General features: G+C 34.8%; 1 protein-coding gene and 1 non-coding gene across 14 annotated transcripts in view; both read right to left on the bottom strand.

The window, feature by feature from the left end:
- The window catches only part of rg (A kinase anchor protein rugose), a 941488-nt gene that overhangs the window by 511987 nt on the left and 404167 nt on the right, over nucleotides 1-25334 (bottom strand). The gene's annotated exons all lie outside the window — the stretch shown is intronic.
- TRNAA-AGC (transfer RNA alanine (anticodon AGC)) lies at nucleotides 13074-13146 on the bottom strand. The gene has a single exon. It is a non-coding gene; the product is annotated as a tRNA-Ala (tRNA).

Below are 25334 nucleotides of genomic sequence, written 5' to 3' on the forward strand. Positions count from 1 at the left end.
GTAAATTCGTAATGATATCGGAACACGTGTTCATGCACCTGCGTTTGTCATAATAATATATAATAACGAAATGCGAAAATTTCAGCATTTTTATGAACATGTGTTCCGAAATCGTGACGGAACATGGGTATTTTATCAGGATACCTACAATTCATTCGTTGGTGGTCTGCAATCCCGTTTTTAACCGGATTACGAATAATTTGAAGAGATTCTTAATAAATTGCATCATGTCTTCCACATTTTAACAGTGTTGGAATTAACGAGGGTCAGCCCCATTCACAAAGCTGATGAAAAGACTGACGTCAGAAATTATAGACTAGTTGCAGTACTGTCAACAATTCCAAAAAAAATTGAAATGATTATCTGTGATAAAATCAGTCCACAAATCACGCCTTTCTTAAGAGGTAATCAACATGGCTTCTTACCGAATAAATCAACGGTAACCAACTTACTCTCTTTCTCTCGACGGGTAGCACAAGGCCTAGACTGTAGGCATAAGACGGACGTAATCTACATGGACTTCGCAAAGGCATTTGACCGAGTAGATCACGATATTATAATAAGAAAGATGCATTTAATAGGTTTTAATCAACCCTTACTGACATTTTTTGCGTCATATTTAAAAGATAGAAGTCAGTATGTAAATATAAATGGATACGACTCTCATAAGTTCACAGCTCTGTCAGGAATCCCTCAAGGATCGAATCTCGGTCCCATGTTATTCCTTATTCTGATAGATGACAGCTCACAGGTCACAGCTCGTCTACTATTCGCGGATGACATGAAACTGATGAACGAAATAGAATCAGATGATGATTATTCAAAACTGAAGGCTGACCTCGATTCAATCATGATATGGTCGGTAGATAATAAACTTAATTTCAATATAAAAAAATGCGTTGTTATGACTTATAGTCGTTCACAAAATCCGCTATTCTGCCAGTATAAAATGAATGGTGAAGTACTAACACGCGTAAACATAATCAAGGACCTTGGGGTGATCTTTGATCCCAAGCTGACATTTTCAAACCACATAGTGCGGCTTACCTCGGCTTACTCCAAAACTCTTGGTTTTGTAATTAGAACTTGCAAACAATTCAATAACATAGAAGCAATGACCGCCATGTTCAAGGGAATGGTCAGAAGCAAGCTGGAGTACGCCAGTACTGCCTGGATGCCTTATCAACTTAAATACATAAATATGATTGAACAAATTCAAAAAAAAATCCTAAGGTATGTTTACATGCGATCATACGGAATATATCCGAAATTCATGCATCACGTGGAACTGCTAAAGGAGACAAATTACCAAAGCCTGGAGACCAGGCGTAATTCCGGAGTCATGGTATTTGAATTAAAAAACCTTATCGATTGTCCATATCTCCTGTCATGCTGTGGCTTATTCGTTCCTGATAAATACTGTCGAAATCGTAGCCACGACGAAAAATATAAGGTGTGATCACAAGCTCAATCATACTCATAAATACCAACGTTTTTTTTCCTTTTTTGAGATGCAACTACCATTAGCTTCAAACAATCTCACGATGCAACAAGTGCATATTAGAAAATGAATGTGCAATCTTTTTTCACACTTTGCAATTCAGAAAATTCAATTTCCAACAACCGAACGTCGCTAAAGACCAAGTAATGCAAATCAAAATGAATTTAGCCCCAGGACATTCTACAGAACTCGCTAGTTGCCTTACAACTATTTGCAAAATGGCTAAAGAAAAACGACAAGCTGGGTAGACTACTAGTTTGCATTTATTTGCATTCCAACCCTTGTATTATTTTCTATGAACGACAACCAATCGAAGTACAGAAACATTCCTCATTACTTTAATTTCTACTTTGGTTGTGGACCTATTGGTTAGCCCGTTTTAACAGAATGGTTCATTGCTAAGATGAAATGATGAAAACTATATTTTAATTAATGGGTATTATTTGACGTTTTATAAATAGATCGATTAACTGTGACTCCACCACAGTGCAAATATGTTTTCGGAAGGTAAAATAAACATATAAAATAATTTAAAAAAATCAAAAATAACCCAAAATTAAATTTAAATGTTTTTCTGAAATACGATAAAAGTATTTTAAGTGGTCCTACTTATACTGAAATTGTAACAATGCGAGAATATTTAGCAACATTATCATGTAGGTACTTACTTTTCCAAAAAATCAGTAAAACTGACTACTTCATTTTTTTTAATTTAAGCCAGTTTGTTGTTGAAAATAATGAGAATATAAAATAAAAATATTTAATGAGTAAGTACAAAAACAGGCAGAATCATTCTGGAGAGACCAGGAGCACATACATGTCAGGAATGCACAAACATGGCAAACAAGGCAAGGATTCAATTTACATACAAGTCTCCCGAGGGAGTCCAGCCAAGATGAACACGTTTGTATACAATACGTACATAAATAAACACTACTTGAAAAGACAGTACCGAAAATAAACCGAGAGAAAACGTAATTTCCTACAAACTTCCTCAAACTTTGGTACTTCTTGCTCGGAACAATAAAGAACTTCACTTGGGAAATACATAAATAAACCACTGCCGATATGATATATTTTAGATGGATTCCAAAAGCGAGCGAGAAAATGCACTCCGGTGTGAAAAGATTTAACTTTGAAATTCCAAATCCATTTATTTTATGTGCTCCATACCCCTTGCGGCAATTCAATGAATAAATAAATGTACAGACGTGAAATTATTATGTGAGTTGGAAAACGAATGAAGAGTAATGGAATCAGATTTATTGGTGAATATAGTATCTACTACTCCTAGTAAAAATAGCTGTGGGTTGTAAAGAAAACATGTCATTTCCCCGCTGTCCACACTGTCTGACTTTTAATACAAATTATTGGAAAAGAAGAATTAATTGTCTTAGGCTACAAAATCACTAATTTTATTGATAAGCAATTCTGAATTAAAACATTACTTAAGGTTGTTTTACACGATGCATTTCTTCAAACCGGTCCCCATATTTATTACTTATTTTGATTTTTTCACAATAGGGTAAAGGTACCGCCGCCCTGAGAACCATTTATTGGATAACCAACACCTCTGCAAAGGTCACCCCAAGTGATTTGATACGTTTGGTGATTTAGCAGGGGTCCCGGGTTCTCCGGGTGAGGTATGTTCAGGATTCACCAGCTGCGTGGTTTGCCAGATCGAGAGAGGCTGGTTCGGGGAGATCCTGTGACCTCTCCAACTGGTCTCTCGACTCATCGCCTTGCGCCGCAGTGGGAGGGATGTATTCACCCCTGGACACACTCATCCCTAGATTCCTCCCTCATACCCTTTACCTTCCCAGAACTTCCTCTGCTTCCTTTACTGTACACATTATGTAATAAACCATATAATTTAAAAATGGTCAGTCACAAAGCTCTGAGTGTGAACATCATTCATCATCAATCAACTCTATAATAGGCCCTCACTTATTAAATCACAAAATGTGTACATTAAGATAACAATATATTGATCATGTACATAATATTATATATTCAGAATTGGTTATTTATGAAAGGAAAGAACTATTTTAAAGAATACCTGACATCATTAAATTAAGTTCAGTTGCTTTTTTTTAAATTTCAATTCTGTTTAAAATTTGTTTTTAAAATAATTAATTAATTTATCTTTATTTTCATCTCTTTCTTATTTTCAGTTAAACCTATTTAACCTATACCTATTTTACAACTGAATGAATCATGTATTACATTTATATAATTATACACAAATTTCGACTACCATAATACGGACATGTGTCTAGTGTGGTAGCCGAAAAGCATGTAAAAAACCTGTATCCAAATATATTTTTATAGATAAAGAAAAAATATATATATATATAAAAATTAAGTGTCGCAAATTCTAAAATCACCGGTAAAACACATTGGCCTTATTATTTTATTTTTATTTATTTATTAAATTACATTAGATACATGTATATAGCAAAAATGACAAGATAATAATTTTGCAATAATTGAATAAATAAATTTAAAATAAGTACAAGTGTTATTATGAATTGTAGGTCGATATTAGATCCTAGGTAGGCAGATTGCCCGTTCTTAGGAACCAAATGCTGTTAAAATTGCTAAAAAATTATTCTGTAAAATGAAAGTGTTGTTTTTTTTTACTAATAAACGTTATTTAATTTTTACACAACTGATAAACAACCGTTTACCATACATATTAAAAAAGACCGTCCACACAGCATCCCAAAAGATGAAATAGGCCCTGAGGGAAATTATTTTCCTCAGGACCTCCTGTGTGGGTTTAATGTAAAAAAACTACAAAATGAATGCAAATAAGTCGAAGCGGAGCTAGGCAGTTTGTTCAAATAGATTTGATGTTCTGCTTGGCGATTTGAATTCGGCTAAGACCTGTTTCTATACAGTGTGTATCGGCACTAACCCGACAAATTTTAACCAGCTATTCCTTAGCACATTTGGAGTAAAAAATGTTATGGGCACTTTGCTGTCCGGTAGCATTTTTTTTCAATTAAAAACAAAAAAATTAAAAATTTCCACACTACATCACTGTCATTGGCATTGCTTTTCGTGTTCAACAGCTGTTATAAGCAAGTATATTGAAAAGCGTCTTCGCTCTTTCGCACACACTAAATAATAATAGTTAAAAATGAGACGAATGGTGCCGTGCCATTTCGTTGTGATTGTAAAAGTGCGCCAATATAAGTACACACGTGCATTATTCAACGGAATTCGAATAAAATATTACCAGATGGGTTTTCAAACTTTGACAAAGACATGGCTGTCAATTATTGATTTTAAGATTTTATACAAAAAGTTAAGTCATTAACTATTCTACGTTCTGATAAATTTAGTTGATACAGTAGAAATCTTTGTTGACATGTTCCTTGGTAATACCCATTCTGACGTTAATACATCTTGAGAATTTATTTTGATTTTTTTCTATATCATAATTTGGTGCCCCACGGTTGAGTTGTATTCGATTTGACTCAAACTAACGACATGTACAATTTTTTAATTGGCTGTTTTGGGGCCTTACTAATAAAGTACGTAAACTAAGACTACAGCCAAAAAGTACGTGCGAACTATCAATTTCCATTAAAGTTAGTACTTCAATTCGACATTGACAATTTATTTGTATTTTTACGTTGCCGTTTGACATTTAGGAATGTAAATCCATAGAAAGATCAGCCAGTGTTGTCGTCGTAAAACAATTTATTATTTCTTTCGTATCGATATCGGTTTGGTTATCGACGGAAGTTAAGCATATCCATCCGATATTGTTAAGCAATCGATTTGAGCGTGCTTGATTCCCACATGCAAGGAGGGATTAGATCTGCAATGGACGGATATGCACCTTGTCGAAGCAATGGCTGCCAGACCCGAATAAGAGAAGTAGAAGAAAATAACATGAGAACGTTATTTATTTCCCCACAAAACATGTCAATAATCTTCGCGGTATTTGCACAACGTATGCAAATAAAATTCGCCAGATACTAGGAGAGCAGAAAAGCGAAGAGGTTATTCCTATGAATAGCAAACTTCATACATACCACCTATATGGCAACTTGTCAACACGGATTTGTCACGTCACGTTAACGTCTCCATGACGACCGACCCGACGCCTCGCGATGAGAGCGACGCGCGTCGGAGACGTTCAATATGCTCATACACGTTTAAGAGATAATATCTACGAGGGTAGGATCTAACGAGATAGATAAGACATCAAATTGATATCATGCAAAAGTCAATATTTATTTGAAATATAGAATTACTCGGCAGCTTTTCAAACATTTTCAAAGCAGAGTGGTAGGTACCGCTGGGTATCACATAAAAATTCGAAGTTAATTTTCAACTTCTGTGGAAGTTCTTTTCAAGTTCTTTTACAATATTGGCTTGAATAGAACTTCCACAGTAAATTCGAAATTTGATGAATTGTTCAAATTCTGTGAAACAACCCGTCCTAAGTGTCGCCATTCAGAATCGGAACGTTCATCCTCTAAATGGTTTTAGCCGTGTTTGGTGACTAAATCTGAATAGCCAAGAACTTCTCAACCTTCCTCTTGCTCGTCTCCTTCCCTTCTCCACTCTACATGCAAATTTAACGTTTTTATAAAGATGATTATGTAGGAAATCATTTCAAATTTACGTAAAAGCAATGACAATAACACGGCTGGCCCGCCATTCATATATATATATATATATATATATATCGATGAAACCGTGTAGACTTCAGTGCAGGGCTTTGTCTGGCGATATTTTGGATGAGAATCACAAATTCTAACTAGTATGAAATGTTGATATTATTTTTTTTAAATAACCTTAATTTAGATAGACAGTAAACATTGATTAAAAAAATGTTCTAGAATTCCTTACAAAAGAATAAAAAAAATCTCCATACAAAATGCATTATCCACAGGACGTTCAGCGGACGGATGACGTCACGCACCCTCTTCCTACCGCTCGGATTACGATCGTTTAGGCGGGTTAAAAAATATTCACACTTGGAGAATTAATTTAACCATGAAAACAAACATTAAAAAAATATATATTTAATGTGGACGATAATATATGTATATTTTTTAAATGGACTCAAATTCCTATTTCTCAAAATGTTTTTAACCGATAAAATTTGAAAAGTGAAGTACAACGAACCTCCCAATATAGGCGGATTGTATAATCAGCCCATCAAGTGTCAAGAGCCAGTCGTTTGGAAATTTATGGAACCTCTTCATCCATAACCAAGGATAAGCTACAGTTTCAGATGATTTGTATTTATAACAAATATTTAGGCGTCTAATGCAGAGGTACACAACTGATGGAACGCAAGACTCAAATGGTTCGTTTCTAATGTCCGTTTCGGCTTGTATTTCTGTCTTTTGGGCAAATCAGTTTATCTGGGAAGGTTTGTGCATGTGGAGCGGATGGGCGGGGAGGTAAGTGTCGGGAGAGTACATGACCCGGAAACTTGGAGACTGGGAAGACTGGGATGCCTGAGGAAGGCATGGCATGGTCGGTTGCATCAGGTGCTTGAGTCCAGGAGCCGCCAGAACCGCGATGTGTGAATGAGGGTGAGGAGAGGTGTGAGTGGTGCGGCGGTAGTTATCTCCGCATGAGTATTACTAAGATCTGAGAAGAGGCGAGATGAGCCAAGAAGAGGCGAGAAAATTCACAAAGATGCAAGAATATCCGGAGTGTTCTGAGAAGACCCAATAAGGGACGAAAAGACGCAAAGAGTCAGAAGAGCTAAGGCAAGCCAAGGAATGTCGAGAAGGGGCGAGAAGAGCAAATACGAGCCAATAAAATCCAAAAGGGAGCGAGAGACACAAGAATAGTCAAGGTGGGTCAAGAAGAGCCAAGAAGGGGCAAGAGGATGCAAGAATAGCGAAGACGAATCAAGACGAGTCGAAAAAAGTTAAGAAGAGCCAAGCATAGCAGAGCCGAGAAGAGACAAGAAGAGTCAAGAAGAATTAAGAGACCAGAAAAGCCAAGAAGAGTCAATAAGAACCAATAAAATCCAAATAGAAACAAGAGACTGTGAAGAGAGCTGGTAGCCGTGAGTTGCAATCTGAGTTGCATATATTGTGTATTTACAAACATTTAATACACAATTCCCATTCAATCTTGTTTTCTGTGATATTTTATTTTATTACATAAATTATGAAATTGTGATATAATAATTGAAGGTTATACATTATTTAGTAGCGCTATGCAATTTATCCAATTATTATTATTAAATATTTTATTGCAACATAGATACAAATTTCGTTTGTGCGTGATGATGAATGTAAGAAGATTCAAAAAGAGACATAACTAGCCGAAAGGGGGCAAAAGGGGGCAATAAAAACCTAGAATTATGTAATAAGACCCAACGCGAGCCAAGAAGAGGCGAGAAGAGCTGAGAGAAACTAGATGAAACAAGAAGAGCCAAGAAGAGAGAATAAGAGGCAAGAAGAGACGAGATAAATCCGGAAGAGGCAATGAAATGTAAGAAGAGGCAAGAAGAAGTTAGACATCAAGAAGAAAAATGACGCTCAATCAGTTCCTTTATTCCTGCCCATCCTAAATTCCAATATTGGCTTATTAGGTTGCCTGTATACCGGTCGATTAAACTCCAACCTCCTGCCAATCCTCAGAGCATGTGTTCTAAGTCCTAATAAATCAGTGCCCCCTGGTGTACCGGTCGCACCGGGACAGGAGTGCTCCTAACTGGGGTGGTACAATCTTATCGTATCTATAAAGTCGAATTTCATGAATATATTTTAAATTCGTTAGTGGGAGCTAAGTATAACTTATAAATCAGGAATTGAAATTTTTAGATGGTATAAAGTCAATTGACTAACGTTCGACCTTCTCAGAGGTTGGGTTAGAAAATAATTTATTTTTTATGTAGGGGCGCTCCTGGCTGGGGTGGTACAATCGTATCGTATCGTATATGGCCGAAATTCATGAATATATTTATAAATTCGTAAGTGGGGGGGGTAAGTATAACTTATAAATCAGGAATTGAAATTGTTAGATTCTATAAAGTCAAGTGACTAACGTTCGTCCTTCTCAGAAGTTGGGTTAGAAAATAACGATTTATATGTATTGGCAAGGGTAAATTATTTAATGTATTTTTGTGGTATTTTTCTAAGGAGTCCCACAAATCGGAACGGTTTTCGGGACCACTTGTTATCTTCAGAAAAGGGGGAAGTTGTTATACAGGGTGTCTCAAAAATAGTGTCAAGCGGAAATACAGAAGCAGACAATCTTAGGGCTACCCAAATCATCTCATGTATGTTCCCCGATTTTTTTTAATTTTCGTATGATTTTGTGAAATTTGCATTAAAAGAGATTATTGGTAACAGACACATGAATTATTAAGACACATGCTTGATTTTTTTCTAATTAGGTGAAAAGTATGCCTTGTAGACACAAAAACAATTGTGGGCAGATCTGAAACCGTTGCGCCACAAAAAATACGAAAAAATAAAACTACAAAAAACGAGGAACATACATGGGGTTGATTTGGGTAGCCCTTGAGGTTCCCTACCACTGTAGTTCTGCTTATTAACTGATTGCTTGTTTTTTTATATGAATACCGCACAAGAGTCCCAACTGCTCCCAAGGGGCTGGATACACTGAGTATGGCATCCCCAATTGGGGTATGTTATGAGGCTGAAGGGTACGGGGAGGAGAAGGAGATAGGGAAGAGGAAGGTGGGGGAGTACCTTGCCATAAAGATCTGATCACCAAACACGGCTTAAGCCATTTCAAGCAACGTTTCAATTCTGAATGGTGATCTCACACCAGGGGGTCTAGCAAAGTGAAATCGATAACTTTACAATGTCGGATCGTTAGGCTTAACTACCGATAATTTTAAACCGATCTATAAAGTCCTATGTCAATACGATATCCGTCATCTATGGTCAGTTAGCGTAGTTTGCGAGCACGGTCAAAATATGATTCCGATTATAATCTGTAGACAAAAGCCGCTACTTTTAGCGAGGCCTTCAAGGTGTCGGATTAGCTATCAATATGCACGACTTTTTGGATAATGTCGTTCGTTATGCAAAATAACTGGCTAATTAATGAATGAGGGTGAACTAACGAAGCTCTTAAGTTGAAATAAATTGTATACACGATCCATGGACGATCGAAACGTGATCAATTGATTCCGTTCCAACTTGGAGAAAAAAAAGTTGTTCGTCATAACTAAAGACTTCGTGAACTAATTAGTTAATTTTTAGTGTCAAAAAGTACACGCGGACTGCCAACGTACATTAAGAGTAAGCTAAAGCCAAAAATGTGTTTTTTTATATTTTTTTTTATTAACTCCACACAGGAGGCCCTGAAGAAAATAATTTCCCTCAGGGCCTATATCATCTTTGGGGATGCTGTATGGAGGATCTTTTTGTGGAGAGGAAGGAGTGAACATGGGTATTGAAGAGTCCCATGTTGTAGGAGGGAGGAAACACAGAGGCCGGCAGTTCGTTCCACAGTATATATAGTTATATAGTTATATTCTTGGTATACACATCGTAGGTAATAGGCATTAAAATCGCTTGACAAAAGGAGTCTAGAAACGTTCGATTTCAAGCAAAAAACTGTTTTTTATTTATTTTGTGAATAATTTCATAAGAAACTAAAAAAGTTAATCAAGTGAAGTTGTCACAGATAATCTTAGCTATAATAATGTATTTTTTTAAGCTGTTTCATTTACGCGTTCATACATTTATATTGAAAAAATATTTTTTGTAGCAGTTTGCATTTATATTTTTTATTTAGTAATTTATTTTTTTATTTGTATTCTACTCAAGCGAAGCGATAGGAAAATCTTCAATTTATCTAAAGCATATTTTTTGGTATTCATAATGTACACCAATTCGTTATAAAGTTTGCATAGCCGTCTGACGTTAATTCATTTCCCAGCTGCTAGTATTGCCAGCTTATATCGATTTGCATTACGATTGGTTGACGTATTAATAGTTCGACCGTGCTAAGCTAAATCGCTACAAATTTGTCGGTAGTTCCACCTATCGTTCCGATATTTTAAAGTTATTGATATATACTGGCAACACTAGAGTAATTTAATTCCGAATCATCAAACGTCATACATTTACGTAAAAATATTAATAAAATGGGAATTTTGAATTTAAATACTAACATAAATATGCATTGGCAGTCCGTATTTACTTTTTGGTCTTTAAAAAGGTGTTAATTAGTTAATAATAATAATAAATAATAACATGGAATTTATATAGCGCAGTTTAGTGTCATTTCACTTCAAGTGCGCTTAACTATTACAAACTTAAAAATGGAATGTGAGGTGTCCACGAAACATATAATATTACCCACCATAGTGTCACCTACTCAAACCTACCTCACACCCAGCATAAAACAAACACCATATTAACAACAGTTCTAAATTTATGTACTAGGTATATACAAATGTAAATAATTTGGTAGACACTGTAATGTATGTATAGAAATAATAAATAAATAAAAAAAAAAAACAAAATTATGACAAAACTTAGAATAAAAATAACAGCAGGACAGGACAAAAGAATATTAAAACTAAAACATAATATAAAACAGGAGGCTTTATTCACAACTGAGTTAATTGTTCAATGAGACTTTAGCCATAATACGAACCAAGTGTCTGAATTTCGTCTCTCCAAGTTCTAACGGATTTGATTGATCGCATAAATGACGTCTTTCAATCCTACGAGCTTCGTCAATCTGCCTCCTTTCATTCAAACCAATAATTTTGCATAAAAAACGATATTATTTAAAAAGTTCCGTATATCAACAGTCACATAAATTTAACTGCCAAGGAGATTTGGCGGGCTTTCTTTGTCGGAAAATCAATCATCGATCGTGCTAGGGAATGTTGCTAACTGATCATATCACGAATTTATTGTATTGACATAGTGTTAGACCTCCAAGGCTATATAGAGAGTACCCCCCACTCTGGAACGTGCCGCAAGTATACCATATATTATTTTAAATAAATAAATTTTGAAATAAGACAAATTTAAAAAAATAAAAATTAATTGTGCACGCCGGGATTTGAACCCGCGACCTTTGGCTTGGTAGTCAATTAACCCCTCGACCACGGATGTGTCGGCCGTCATGGTAACCTTTTCCACAAATTTATATAAGGAAGAAAATAGTATAAATCTAAAAAGACGTAACGTAGTGCGGATTATAATACTTCGGTTAAAATGTTTTGTTATATTGTTTTGTAATGTTGACTATTCAACGAGTTATGCAATTCCTCGAGGGCAAGCGTTTAGCAACATTCCAACGAAGTGGGTGCCCACCCACTCGAAACATTCCAATTTCAAAAATATGAAAGAAAACCCTACGTTTTTCCGGCGATTTCCCGCCATCCGGCTCGACTTCTTCCGTTTCGTCACTTCCGGTGAAGATGCGCCCTAAACGAGCGAACGCACAAAAATAAGGACGTTTTTCGGTAAATTGCGAAAATAAGAACGGTTTTTTGGGTAAATTACCGAAATAAGAACGTTTTTTCGGTAAATTAGGCCGAAACGTGGCAAGAAAGGATGGTGTGCTTTTGGACCGTACAGAAAGATGACGCAGCACGATTTTTAGCAATTTAAGATGACAAGATGAAATTTTAATATTAGGGAAATTCGTTGGTACGTAAAAACAGGAAACAAAAGATAAAATTTCATTAGTGTAAAAATCTCTTTTTGAAAAAAATTGTTAGTGAGCATCATACCTTTTAATTCGTATATTGAGAACCTATCTATTTAATAATGTTTAGTCACTGATTTCTAATTGAAATAAGAAAAAAACGCTAGCACAGTAAGCTCTGTCTTCATGAAAATTGCCAAGCTTCTCGATGACGGCCGGCATAGTCCAGTGGTAACGCATTGGACTGCCATTCCGAAGGTCGCGGGTTCGAACCCGGCGTGCGCAAATAAATTTTATTTGATTAATTTGTGTTATTTCACAATTAATTAATTAAAATAATATATAGTATATTTGCGGCATGTTCCAGAGTGGAAGATACTACCAGTATCGCCCTGGTGTAAGACCACCATTCAGAATTGAAACGTTGCTCCAAATGGCTTTAGCCGTGTTTAGTGACTAGATCTGAATAGCCAGGTACTTCCCCACCTTCCTCTTTCCCTTCTCCACTTACCTTCAGCCTCACAACATCCCCCAATTGGGGATGCCATAGTCTCACTGGCTCCAGACGGGAGCAGTTGGGACTCTTGTGAGGTATTCACTATAAAAATAAAAAAAATAAAAATAAATTTCATCATTTACTTTGAAACATCAATTTTTCCCTAACAATTTTTATTGTTTAACTCTAACTAATTACCTTACTAATGAACGTGTTAATTTTACACAACTGATAAACAACCTTAATACTGTAACATTTTAAAAAATGTGTAAACAATAAGACCCTTAGAAAATAAGAGAAGACATCAATTTTTTGTTTGGGACCGACTTTTATTTTCGAAAAATAGAGTTGAAATCTCCAGCGAAGCCGGGTATTAAAACTTTATCAGTTTAAATTAAAAACGCTAGTTGAAAAAACAAAACAAAAATAGAGGTTTGGAGGCGCCGGGTATCGATCCCGGTACCTCTCACATGCTAAGCGAGCGCTCTACCATCTGAGCTACGCCCCCGGTATCAATGCGTGACCAGATTTCAAATTTAAGGGGGTATTTGCAAAAACCGAAATAATATTTCGGGGCGGAGAGGAATGAAGTATGTTGGAACGGGGAACGCGCGGCGACGTGCTGTGGTCAACTCAGTTCGAACAGAGCAGCGATGAAATCCACTAGATGGTACCCATAAGTAAGGTTTGAACATGAAACGCTTAATAATGAGCGTCTTTCAAATAAAGTTTATTCAGTTGAGTATGCATTTTTTAGGTAAATTTCGATAGAAGAATTGCAGAAGGAGCTCATGATTTTATGAGATTTAGATGAGATTATCAGATTTCTATCAAACTTGTTTGATAAATTATCGATACTATCAACTACACTGCTAGACGGTAAGCAGTACCTTATGACTCGTAACCGACGTGTTCTTCATTGACAGATGTCAAAACAATACGGTATTTATTTTCATAATATCTGATCATAATTATATCTGAATATATTGGCAAGATAAATAAAATATCGGTCATTTTCAATATTTATTATTATTTTTTGCAAAGAAGTTACATGAAACAAATAATAATGTAATGTAAAAAGCATAAGATTCAATTTTTTATATAAAGGCCATCATTTATTATTTTATCAGTTACGAATAGTAAAAAAAAATTACATAATAATTTACTAGATGTCATTACAAAACAAAAATATAATCGTTCCCAATCAGCACGGCTTTATCACAGATAGAAACACTTTAAGTAACTTAATCATTTATGAAAATTATGTAACTGATTCCCTTATCCACAAGCATCGGGTGGATTCGATATTCACTGATTTTTCCAAAGCTTGTGATATAGTTAGGAGACATATTCTTGTGTATAAACTAAGTCTTTTGGGCATTAAAGGAACCTTATTGATCTGGATCAACAGTTATCTTAGTAAAAGAAAGCTTTGTGTTAAAATAAATTCTGTAGAATCTTACATCTTCGAATCCATATGTGAAGTTTCCCAAGGATCTCACCTCGGACCAACTCTGTTTTTATTATTTATATATGACATTGTTGGTGTATTTAAAGATGTACAAGTTCTGCTCTTCGCTGATGATTTGAAAATATATAGAATGATACGTAGTATAGAGGATTGCCATATTTTGCAATCTTATTTGGATAAATTGTAAATTGTAGCATTGGTGTGTGATCAACTAATTATTTCTTAATATTCAAAAGTGCCAAGTTATTCGTTTTCGTAAAATCCAAAATCATGTTACTTATGAATACTCTTTAAATAATGTACTATTGACATCAGTCGCTCAGATCAGCGACTTGGGGGTTATATTTGATGAAAAGTTAACATTTACTCTGCATGTAAATGATATAAAAAAGAAAGCTATAAAAATGCTTGGTTTCATATGCAGAACAGCGAGTGGTTTCAAGTCACTTGAATGTTTGAAAACATTGTACACTTCTTTAGTAAGAAACCAGGTAGAGTATAATTCGCCTATTTGATCTCCATTGTATAAAACGCTTTCTGACAATATAGAAAGGGTACGGCACATATTTTTAAGATTTTTAAATTTCTATCTTTCATGATACATATTTTGCTTTCCATAATCCACACTATTAATTTTAATTTACTTCATCATAAAACATTATTTATTGTACACTATATATAATTTTATTTGTGTACAAAAAAATTTACAACATTACAGATATTTTATCTAACTAATTGTAAAAACCATTTTCACAGTGAGAATGTAGTGCCAAAAACCTTACAAACTCATTGAATTTTCCGAAGAATATGTCGAAATTTTTATTTAATATATTTAAATAGCGTATCGCTCTTCCCAAGGGCGAATTCGGGTACAGATTTGTACGACTCAATCGGCAATATAATATGTTATGGCGACGTGCCCGAGAGTATAATATACTATATAGTACTATGTACCTAACACAACTGAATTACTTGTTACTTATTTTTGTAAAAGCCCATTAGAGCGTATTCATTTTTGGGAAATCGACAGTTTACATTTAATCAGTTTGTACATAAGTATTATATAGTAAAATAAAACCAATTGTGGATTTCCTCCTTGTGACTTTAACTGGGACAGCATAATATGGAATAAGTTATTTAAATTTGTGAGAAAGAAATATGAATTAAAAAAATTATATAAAACAAAAGATTATATAAAACGAAAAATTTACAAAACAATACATTTATAGCCATGGAGAGAGGTCCTATATCCAATAATTACAGCTGCGCCAGATAAAGCAGCATATTTTGTCTTATAAGATCTTTTAGACCAACACCCATCTGTCACAACTGTAATCATTGGAACCCCATCCCTGTTAACATCACCGGCAATTTGGGCTAAAGTAGCCTCCTCTTTGGCGGCATCTGCCATCGTCTTAACCTTAGTACGGTCCCACCATTCACACGCCCTTTCATGTGATTTGCTGTACTCTCTGTTACTCATACAAGGGATCCCTGCTACTGCCGTTAGTTCTTTTAGGTTAGAATAGCCAGATCCAATACTTATAATTCCAGAAACCATTGAATCAGTAACATTCATATCATCTTTCACGTCTTCGCAGGTAAAAATACTAAATTTGTTCTTGCACATATTACAAATAAATGTCAATACTGAATTAAATCCTGATTGCTTCTCTTCAACTATCCCCAAGTTAGATAATGTACACTCATAAAGAGAGTTGTGGTGCTGCGAAATTTTGTTTAATTGATTTTAAAAAAAATGTATAACTACTACTCTTCTTCCTTCCAGATTAACGGGTTTCTTCTTTTCCTGTGTAAACAAATCTTTTACTTTATTTACGTCAATTGAAAATAACATGTATTTGAAATTCTTTTTAGATAAATTATTGTTACAACTAATATAACTGTATAATTAGAAATTTATGTAAATGCACAGTAGGGCGTGAATAAATAAAACTAGGAATACGATTCTAGTGAAGGGGCACTCTCTAATATTCTGTGCCGCTGGTAGTCAGCCAGCTGGCCAAGTGTTGCATAAAACGAGATTTATAGTAAAAAAGTCAACTTGGGCTAGAAATGATACATAATAACATAACGACTAGCCTTTAGTGTGATCTCTTTTCTCATGTGCCTACACATTTACGTATTTATTTTTTGTAAAATGAAACGTGCTCTCACGCCGAACTCACCTCGGTTACTGAAGATAAATAACTTGCGTTGTGATTTATATAATGCGGTGATACAAGGACCAATATCTTAGTATTAAAAAACTGTTTTTATTTATTTTAGCATTGTTTTAATGGTTAAATAAATAATTTTATTTTCTCATCGTTTAGACGACATTAACGTGGTGATAATGTATTTATTTAAAATTCTTCTGCATTTAGAATTAAAGGATATAATCGAACTTAAAGCTATTTTTAGAGGTTCTGTAAATATTTTTTTACGCAATTGTTTTAAACATTTTAAAGAGTTTTGTTTTCTCATTGTTTAGAAGAATAAATTATCCGTTCAAAACATAATATTATTTTCTTATAAACAATATGGAAATTTATAAAAAACTGCGTCAAAAACCGCAATTATGCTGCGCTTGCGGTAACATCCCCTTAAACAAACGCAACGTCACCGTCATGCGTCACTACTGGCCACGATCTATTTCGTAAGACAAAAATACATTGCGATATGAGTCAAGGTTCGTAGAAAATGTATTTAACATGTATATTTTCTACCAACCTTGGACTTGACTAGAATAAATAATAGAGCCCCACCCATAGAGAAAGTTGTATGAGAATGCTGGTCTAGAAATTAACTGTAAGGTTAATATATCATTTATGCCAATCGATTCCAAAATATCAAATTGACAAACTTCAATTAGTGTTTAATGCAGCAGCACGGCTCATAACCGGGGTCTCTAAATATTCGCTCATTTCAGAACACCTTCATAACCTTCACTGGCTCCAGCGCCCTGAAAGAATCCAGTACAAATAGTGCTGGATGATGTATAAATCTATCAATGAAATGGACCCACCCTACATCTCTGAATTATGCGTTCCGGAAAACACTGGTCTGAGGCAGTCAACTCTTAGATCAGCAACATCATCAGCTGTAGGCAGACTGGTGGAACCTAAGCGTAAGCCAAATACTAAGTTTGGTGATTGAGCTTTCGGAGCATCTGGACCGAAGGCTCGGAATAAACTCCCCCCTGAACTAAGATGCATAATAAGTTCAACAGAATTCAGGTCTAGCCTAAAAAATTAACACCTTAAGCTCTTGTATTGCCTATAATACATCCTAGTCACACTTTTCTTATTGGATTTACATTATTCGAAATTTGTCTTGTACCGAGGGACGAATAGCGTTTAGGAAGATGAATTTTGATCAAAACCTTGTACTGTAGTACCGCCCAGCATAAAATTTACTTTTCCTTTCCTAAATACGCTCATTATCATCAGAACATAAAAACATGATTTTGAAATAAATACCGGAAGGTTTAATTATGTACGACTACCATAATACGAGCATGAACCTAGTATGGTAGTTGAGAATATCACCAAATTTGAATAATTTAAAATGTATAAAATTGAAATAAAAAATAACTTTGTAGTAACTGTGATTTTGCACAGTAATGTAGGACCTTGAACACAATAATATATCAATATAACCTTGACAATGAATCAATCAATTATTATTTATTTAAATTGAATCATGAAATTGTGGCGGATCGGGTATTAAAAGAAATATTGGATTAATTGATCTTTTTGGCATTTATTGTAGAATTTGATCAATTCAGCTTACAACTAATAGTTTGTAGTCAACTGGTAGTTTGTAGAACTCGCATTGAAAAAAAAAGTTTCTAATTTTCTCTTTCAATCAAAACCAAAATTTCCTCTTAAATCATTTTGTAAGCATGGATAATAATATCAATGTTAGTAAGTAGGTGCTTAAAGACTTTGCAACTTTTCAAATTAAGAATTATACAATAAAATAATGACAATATTTTAGTCAAATTTTATGCATTGAAAAAATGCGAATTAGAAATCCAAATCACGTTTATTGAACCATTAAAATGGCCAACATCTTGAACCCCATAAGGAACGTATAAACAAATTTATAGACAGACGAAATGCTGAACGGTCGTGTTAAAACTTCTGTACGTTTAGTTAATTAGGTGAATCATTTAGGGCAGAAAAAATGAATATTTAAAATTTCACTATACCTAGTGCTCGCGTTGGATACACAAACTAACAAAGAAACATTATCCCAATTACACCTTTCCATTTGTCTCATCGAGCCACGAGATACCAGGAGCACATAAAGTAGAAGCGCCAGTAAGTACACGTCATTGTTTTCCTTGTACAACAACAGTTAGCTACGGATAACAAACACGCGCGCCGTTATTTTGTATGCACGACTTTGCCAAAGTTTCAACCCTGCGATGGTTATGTGCTCCCAGGTTATTTGTTTCGGAAAAACAAGTGAAGGAACAAATAGTACGTAAAGAAAGATTCATTGAAATGGAAATAGGCTAGAGGTTCCGCACACTAGAGGTTTAAGGGAATTAAATTATGTAAACTGATTCAAAGAAAAGTAACTATTATAAGACATCTAATAAATTGTTTTGAAGACAACAGCAGAATAAAAGCAATAGAAAATCTTATATTTACACTTGGTAGTCTTCCATAAAATGCGTCACGCAATGCCCTTACTGAGTTCTAAGTACAATGGGTTTGGGATAAATTGACCTCATACACATATTTATATATTTTAATAATGCGAAGACGTGGGGGGAGGGTTCAATGTGATGTAATTTGAGGGGGGAGTTCAAGAAAGCATGAGATATAGCGATGAAAGGGAAGGGATAAAAAAATTACAAATATTTGTAAACGAACCCTTACGTGAACCAGAATACAATCGAAATTAAGTTATTTTAGATGAGTGACACGGTTGTCCAGCCACTGAGAGCTCCATTGTTACCAATTATTCAAGAGTAATATCCTTTTAGGTGCTATATTGCGCCCTTGCGCGAAATATTCCAAACAGTACGGCGGCAAAGAGCCAGTGCTGTTAGAGTTTCAAAAGGCCGTCAGTCGACAGGTATAATTTAAACACTGTAGCAAAGTAACAATACATACACTTAATAATAATTATTAATGACGTGTATTTTGAATCACTTGTTCATTGTATTCGCGTTCTATAATTTACGAGTACATTCTGATTTGTACACGGTTTCGTTTTAGAAGTCATTGTTAAAGATGGCATTTGGAACAAAAGCAATTAGCAACAACGCATTTTAATATCAAGGGTACACATTTAGACGCGGGTTTGAATAGGCAGAAAATTTCACAACAAAAGGAGGTAATTGCGGAAAATTATGCGTTGATGTTTGTGAAACATTACAACATAACACAAGGGGTGTTTTGTCAGTGATAAGGGGTGACTAAGGGGTGGGGGAAACATGGCTTTCGGAGGCCGCGCGAGAGGAATTTATGTGCGAAAGAAAGACAAATACAGAGGGCAAAAACAAATTATGAATGCGAGGTGGGAAGGTCCGTGATGTGATGCTAAGACCTGTTTAAATAAGACAGGTTACGTAAGGATATTTTTATGACAGCGTTTTATTAGAGCACAAAACAAACTTACATAACATTATTTACATATGAGACGAGATAATCCATTTTGTATACGATACCTATCACACAACCAGTTCCAACTTTCAGGAGACAATGCAACTCTCGCATCCCTAATTATGTAATAATTCTTCTACTTTATTTAAGAAAAATTTCTGATCGTCTTTTGAAAGGCAATGATCCTGAGTCATTTTTTCAGTTTCGCGAATCCTACAATTATAATATCCCGTGATTTTTCACGGGACTGCGCTAATTTATAACATAAAATGTGTGTACAAGGAATCCAGAATAAGAACTGTAACAATTTACCGCATCTGGCTCAGTCGAAACAGCAAAAATAATCATGTGATACTAATTTGTTTTCTCAAATTTTATCAAAATGATAAATACTCATGGTCCCAATCCATTTGTTCGGATTATTTGGATCATTGTAAAAGCTAGGGATACTAAATAATAGTATTATTATAATTCTTTTGATGGAACACAAACACAACTGCAGTAGGTTTCCATTGTAGAAGTCGTTTCGATTTGACTAAATTGAAAAATAATGGAGTCAGGCTTGTATGGATCAGTTGTTATTCCCAAGGCACTGGTTGTATGGATAATTGTGATAACTAAAACAACGTGCAATTTATATGGTAAGGGCTTTTACTGAAATAAGTACAGAGTAAAGTAGTTACTAGTTAGTGTACAGTGCTTCAAAATCTCCGGGGTGCTTTTAACCGGAAGACTCCGGGAGATAAATCCTTGTTGATTGTCAGGCTCGCCTGGAAAATTAGGTATGCCCCCAAATACCAATTTGGAGCGAGGATAATTGAATTGTCTAAATAAAAGGAATGCGGCGAAAATAATTGTAATTGCAATGGCTCGAATTAAAGTAAGCTGTGAGAATCGACAACGAAAGAAAATGCTTCTGGCAATGCTACATTTTTCGGGAATACTTGTTACATTATTGCAAGGCTGCCCAACCTTTTTAACAGTTGGGCCAAATTGACGATTTTAAACCACTGGCGGGCCACTGAATACCTGACGGTTTCTATTTCCATGGGGGGGGGGGGTTGTTAGAGAATTTCTATAATATATAATTCCCCACAAACAAAAATTCAAAATGAGTGCTCCCCACAAAATATTGGAAATCCATGGGGGGGGGGGTTGTTACGGAACTTCGCTGAGAAAAAGTTCCGCGCACCCAAAAACATCATATGTGATTCCCCACAACAATTTTTCGAATTCCATGGGGGGGGGGGGGGTGGCTACAAGATTCCATTTCGGACGCATAAAATATTATATCAAAAACCGGTGTATTTTTTGTTTAAAAAGTAAGTTCAACAGGCTAGATTTTTTCGTCGCTGATTCTCGTTCTGAGTAGCCTAAATAGCCTAAATAGCGATAAATCGCCTTCGTTGGCAACACTGGTGACCGCGCGCAAACTGCATTGTTTGTTTTACCGCGGGCCCGCGACACTTTTTCAAATTGGCGAATTGGCGGGTTTTTTGAAAATGGTTCACGCGGGCCACTTATAATTCGTTCGCGGGCCACATTGTGGCCCGCGGGCCTGGGGTTGGGCAGCCTTGCATTATTGCATGAGCGCGAGCGTAGATAGTTCTATTTTGACTTTGCATTTCGTCTGTCTGTAAATTTGTTTGCGTGTTTATGTCAATTCTGTCAAGATGGTGGCCGTATTCGATAGTACATGTTTTATTCCACCAGAGCGCAAGAGCGTTGCGAGCTGTCGATTCGGAATGATCAACATTATGCGAAGTCTACTGTTCACAGAACTACTAGTATTCATTTCTGTGAATTATCGCTATTATTAGTAGCGATACTTCGTACATAGGAAGGACCAACAAAATATCAAGGACCAACAAAAGCTCTTTTAAAAAGCCTTAAATATTCAATATATTGCTTTTTCTTTTTTTAATTTAAAGTTTTGGATATTCGAGGTAACCGTATCAAATGCAAAGTAACGAACCATCAGGTTTTGTCTTTTAAGGTTACAAATTGTTTCACTATTTCAACGCAGGCGTCTCTAGCCATCCTAACGCGAACCCTTAATTTCTGGAACCTTGTTTGACCTGGTTGACAAGGCAATGTGTGCTTTCGAAACTCACGTTGCAATGTGAGTTTCGTATCACTTCATCACAATAACGTACACTAAATAATAATCCATGCTTTCAACCACAGCAAAGTTTAAGTCAGCATAGTTGCACCAGCTGCACGTTGTCTCCCATGGCATCAACAATGCTTTATGAATCCAAACAATTGCAATCTGAAGTTTTCATCACAACGCAGAGAACCTATAAAAAAAAATATTTTTCTTTGAAAGCGTGTATAAAAAAATATCGGGAACTTCGTTTTTATGGAACTTTTCAAAAATACCCCAATCTTTTATCAAAATTCTCGAGTGAAAGTGAAACAGATATGAATGAATAATATTCTCAATCTTTTCATTTTCCTCTCTTTCCGAGGCAGTAAAATAGAAACCCCCACTTAATTATCGCGAAACTTCGAGAACTTTCCACATAAAAGTGAAATCAGTTACTGCCTTGAAACCCTAAATTATTTAAGAGAACATAAAAACCAAAATGAAATGGTCTTACAAAACAGGACCTTTAACAAGTTTGTAGAAATAACTTCGTTCTTTTATAGAAAAAAAACATTATAAGAGTACAAAGTACCTAATATAATTTGCAAAATGGTCACGAAAAAAACCCACAAAGGAAAAGCATCCTTCAAATTTTATCTGAATCAAAAGGAATCCTAGAAAAACACAAACGACATAAATGAATTCAAATGCTAAGGAAAATTACTGTTTTTTAAGGTTGCTTTTAGACCTGACTAATACGACAGTGCGGGTTGGTAAAAACGTTATTTTATCAAAAAAGGTTTGAAATTATCATCCTTCTTTATCGTACAGTGTTCATACGAACTTGCAAATGATAACTCTGCCGATTATATGTATGGTTTATAAGAAAGATGGAAAGGTTACAACAGATCAGGGATAAGCACATAACATGAACCCTGGCGGTATATTATCTTGGAAGTCAAAGCTATATGGTTTGATTATGAATCCATACGATAAGTATCAGTTAGATCTGAAAGGTTTATTTTATTCCTACAAATAATTTGTGACTCCACAAATCGCCACCAGGAATGCATGATGATAATGTTCAAATTGTTTTTAGAGGGTTAAATTACACCCAAAAGTCTAATTCAATGTGCTTTTCTCAGCTACAAATACACTGGTATTAATTTCCGTGAATTAAAAGCGTGGTTTACGTCAATCATACACAAAAAGGGAATTCCATACAGTGGTTTTACGCCCTCAAGCATTGTTATTTATGAATAACACAACATTTAAAATACAACCTGTGTAATCACGATATTGTGGTACGTATTAATTTGGATAAACAAGACGATAATCCTAAGTGTGTTTAAGTTTTATGTTAGCCTGTTATTAAATAATTGCTGCATATTGAATTAAATAGCAATATGTTTGTTTATGATCAAAGTTGATCAAGATAGATGAGAAAAAAATAAGAAATATAAGTACTTGAGATTCTAAACGATGACATTTGTCGAGCTTTCATAAAAATTGAAAAACTTAATAGAAAACGAAAGAAGTTCCCTAAGTTGAAACAACAAAAATTCTAATTATGTTATATTTTAGGAAGAGCCACCACTGAAACAAGTAAGATAGAAAAGAAATGAGAGGGAATAGAAAAAAATGCTTTAGTACACAGATTAAACTGTCGTCTATGCTTTACACGAATAGTTGGGATTATGGTATTGGAAACCACATTTTATTAGTTCTGTTAGTTGGTGAGAATACGAACTAAAGCAATAAATATGTGGTATTCTGGTGTCAGGATCCAAATTAGATTACAAGTTGTATTACAGAGTCGTTAAACCGATCGTTAGCCCATGCACATTGTTGTGATATAGGAACATAAATAATCAGATTTTGGTGAAATCACAGGACTACATAATGTCGAAGTGGTGATAATTTAATATGAGTACCTACAGTAACAAATCAGGAGATGCGGATTGCAGCGTCACCGAATACGGCCACAGATTTGAAGTAGTACACATAGGAAATACCACTCTAAATAGCGGGGTTTTTGAGATTCACATTTGATTTAATTCTGATGAATCTGTAATGACAGAATAAAATGTTTTAAAATAAAAAGATTGTGATGTAGGTAATTTATATTTTAGATCAATAAAAAAGTGTCTTTACTATTCACAGTCATACCGGAAAACGATTTTGAAAAATTCCAAATCGTTTTTCAGCAATAACGGTAAAGGTAAGGATCATATTTTATTTTTCTACGGTATGAATTATTTACTTACCGAGAGATTCATTTGAAAACATTTGAGGTAATAACAATACGATCATCATATTAATTATATTTATACCACGGACAGAATATCCTTTCGGTCCTGCAACAGCAAATTCGAACATACGTCCCTTATATCAAACATTATTTTTTACATCGCGCCAATAATTTGTAAATTTATTTGTAAAAGGTATCCTATTCACGAACATAGAGATAACCAATGATTTCAGTGATTTTGTTGCCGCTTGTAATGTGTGCGTGAGAGAGGATGTGTGCGAGCGAGACAGAATGCTTGCACAGTTTACATAAAGAAATGAATGCGTGTCTCAGTCTGTCTTACCATATCAGGTCCCGAACAAACACCTGGATAAAACCTACATACATGCTTATTTCAATATCTCACAACGCTGAAAATCCGGCCGATAAGAACGTCAACTACGTGGTTGATGTCACGCAGAATTTTTAATGTATTTCATCGAATACGAATGTTAATCTTATTAATTAATATTTTGACTTCACCTACCTGCAAATAAAGCGCAATCGTATTATTCCGCGATTCAATAAGATACATGGTGTCCGAAAATTCGTAGTACAAGCGGGATTTGGAGAATATACATTACATTTGGAGTCGATTTTGGGGTAAAACTTTTTTTTTTTGGTACAATATTTAACATTTTTTATTACAATTTAGTAATGTTGGCCTCACTGGGTGGCTTTCCCGTGCTGAGGCCTACATTATATTAAACAAAAAATATTCATAATACATTAATTTATAGAAAATATATAATGTTGATGAAGAAAAAAAAAGTAAGATTAAGATAAATTTAAACTAGAAATATAGATATAAAATTAAAGTTAAATAAAATGAAATAAAGTACAAAAATCGGTATATTTATATTATATGTTGTGTGTTTATGAGTGATGTGTGTTTTATATTGGTTTTATGTGTTACGTGTAGGTTTTATTATTTTATGTTTTTGTCTTTTTTGTTTTTAATCCATTTTGTGTCTGAATTTATTTTTGTTTTCCTCAATTTTATTTTCAAGTGCTACATTGTTTAAAGCTTTTTTAACATGGTATTGAGAGTGTCTTTGTCCAAAGCTTGTATTTACCATTGGAGTTTTTATGTTTACTTTGTACGCTTGTCTAACTGGTCTGTTAGTGTTATTTTGTGTATGTTGAAATTTATTTTTTTTGTCAAAAATGTAGTTTAGTAGTGTTTTAACGTATAATTGGCGTATATCTAGTACGTCACAAC

Source organism: Hesperophylax consimilis, chromosome 21 (genome assembly GCF_061612785.1).
Source record: "Hesperophylax consimilis isolate HC1 chromosome 21, BYU_Hcon_1.0, whole genome shotgun sequence".
Lineage (NCBI taxonomy): Eukaryota > Metazoa > Arthropoda > Insecta > Trichoptera > Limnephilidae > Hesperophylax > Hesperophylax consimilis.